We start from the raw sequence: 2276 nt of genomic DNA, 5'->3' as shown, positions 1-2276 counted from the left end.
GGGCACTTACCCACCCACCACTTACGCAGAGCTGCCGAGAGCAATGTTGTTTTCCACTTAGAAATGAGCAGCGTGAGAGCGCAGAACCTGGACATGTATTACTGTGCCAGACCAGAGAGGGGATGACAGTATGAGCCCTGCAAAGACCTCCCCTATAGGGAGGGGGCCAGCCTGCAGAGGGAGCTCAGGATCCATTGAGCACAAGGGAGGCCCCAGGGGAGGCAAGAAGGGTGGGAAGGTTTTCTGATAGGATCAGGGGCTTCGTCTTAGGGCTCAACAGGAACTTCCCTTGACTGGGCTAATATTGAGGTCAAAAACTTGTTCTGTTGGTCCTGCCTACATGTGCCCCACCCCCACCTCTACCCGTCGATGAAGAGAAAGAGAAAAGCAAATCTAAAAAAAGTATGGCTTAAATATTCATACCAACTTTAGAAGACAAAAAGGGGAGTGGCTGGCTAAAAGCTACAATCTATTATCCAAATTATATGAGAATTCTCTGGTGTAATGACAAGGCAGAAGAGACTGGGGAAGTGCTCTATAAATGGATATTAGAAATTTCATATCTACTTGTAATAGAATACTAGTGTACCATAAATTGTTTTCTTTATTTTTGATTTTGAAATCCATTGTTAGGATTAACCTACCACCTTTCTCCATAATCAGAAGCCCCTCCCCCCCTTGTTTTTCTGGAAATTCTAAAAGCTGTTGTAATAAAATAAGGGCTTAAAAGAAATGATGATGTCGTAGACATCTATTTCCTGCAGGCCCTATTTCATTCTCACAACTTTACTGGGGTATAGCAGTGCCTATACAGGGTCACATCCAGAGGGAAACCTTGGTTTCTTACCTCCAATCCTTGCTTATTCCTGGATTCCAGACAGAAATAGAAATCGCCCCAAGTATGTGGTTGTTTTGTTTCCTCTTTTCCTAACTAAAAAAAAAAATTGTATTCCTCAGTGGGAGGGGCTCCGCACACACAGAATTCAAGGATGTGGCAGAGGACCTATGTCCTCAAACAGACTTTTAGAACCAACACCCCTCGATTTGCATCCTCAGCTTCCCTGGGTTGGGTGGTTGTGTCTTTTATTTATACTTCCCAGGCTGGGCCCAGACCTAAGTGTTGCAATATTCTCCCTCATGAATATGAAAAGAATGTGAGGTCTGGTAGGATAAATATGCGTATGTCTGTGTCCCCAAAGCATCACTCAGCAACCGTGCCCCTCCCAACAGAAGCCCTGAGAACACAGCTCTGTCACCATGGACTGGAGCTGGAGAATCTTCTTCTTGGTGGCAGCAGCTACAGGTAAGGGGTCCCCTTTCTAAGGTATGAGGAGGGGGCTGTGACTACCCAAGTTGGATTTCATCCACCTCTGTTTGGTTTCAATAGGTGGCCACTCCCAGGTCCAGGTGGTGCAGTCTGGAGCTGAGGTGAGGAAGCCTGGGGCGTCAGTGAAGATCTCCTGCGAGGCTTCTGGATACCAGCTACATTATAAATTGGGTGCGGCAGAGCCCTGGACAAGGGCTTGAGTGGATGGGATGGATCAACCCCAGCAATGGTGGAACGAGATACGCACAGAAGTTCCAGGGTAGAGTCACCATGACCAGAGACACATCCACAAGCACAGCCTACATGGAGCTGAGAAGTCTGAGCCCTGAGGACATGGCTGTGTATTACTGTGTGAGAGACACGGTGTGATAACCACATCCTGAGGATAGCAGGAGTTGGGAGACTTTCAAATGTCCCCTTCTTATTTCTTTTTATTCCTTGTGGGAAGATAATGGATGGGCCAAGTTGGGAGCATTGGGCTATGTGGCAAAGCTGTGACTTTTGGCTGGTAGGGTTTCTCTCTCTCTGGCCCTCTGCTGTCCTCTCTAGTTGAAAAACCTTTGAAGCTGTGCAGTTTGGGAGTCCTTGATGGGGTCTGGAAAAAGAGATGAGGGTTGGCTGCTTTAGCTGGTGTCTCCTGACAGGAGGGAAGAGATGCTCTTGGATCAGCCTTCATCACCCAATAGATTACCCAAAAGCATTGTAATGTTAGTTTTTCACAGGCCTGAGACATAGCTGAGTTTGTACACAGAACTTTACTGCAAAGATCCAACTTAATGAACTCACTAATGTTTTCATATTTTCTCCCTAGTATATTTTCTGCAGCCAAGCTCACAAAGTCTGTTAATTATGCCTTTTATTTCAAAGCCTTACTTATTTGTTTTATTTTCTTCTTTTGCCATACTGCTGGTAGGCAAAAACAGCAAGCATTTGGTCTTATTCTCCATCT

General features: G+C 45.9%; 1 pseudogene; it reads left to right on the top strand.

Annotated features, from left to right (window-relative positions):
- Positions 1 to 1257: 1257 nt before the first annotated feature.
- Positions 1258 to 1696, top strand: LOC126064611 (immunoglobulin heavy variable 1-2-like; annotated as a pseudogene).
- Positions 1697 to 2276: the final 580 nt, after the last annotated feature.

Source organism: Elephas maximus, chromosome 21, assembly GCF_024166365.1.
Source record: "Elephas maximus indicus isolate mEleMax1 chromosome 21, mEleMax1 primary haplotype, whole genome shotgun sequence".
In the NCBI taxonomy this organism is placed as follows: domain Eukaryota; kingdom Metazoa; phylum Chordata; class Mammalia; order Proboscidea; family Elephantidae; genus Elephas; species Elephas maximus.
The sequence above is the reverse complement of the archived record's forward strand: the minus strand, read 5'-3'. Positions and strand labels throughout refer to the sequence as shown.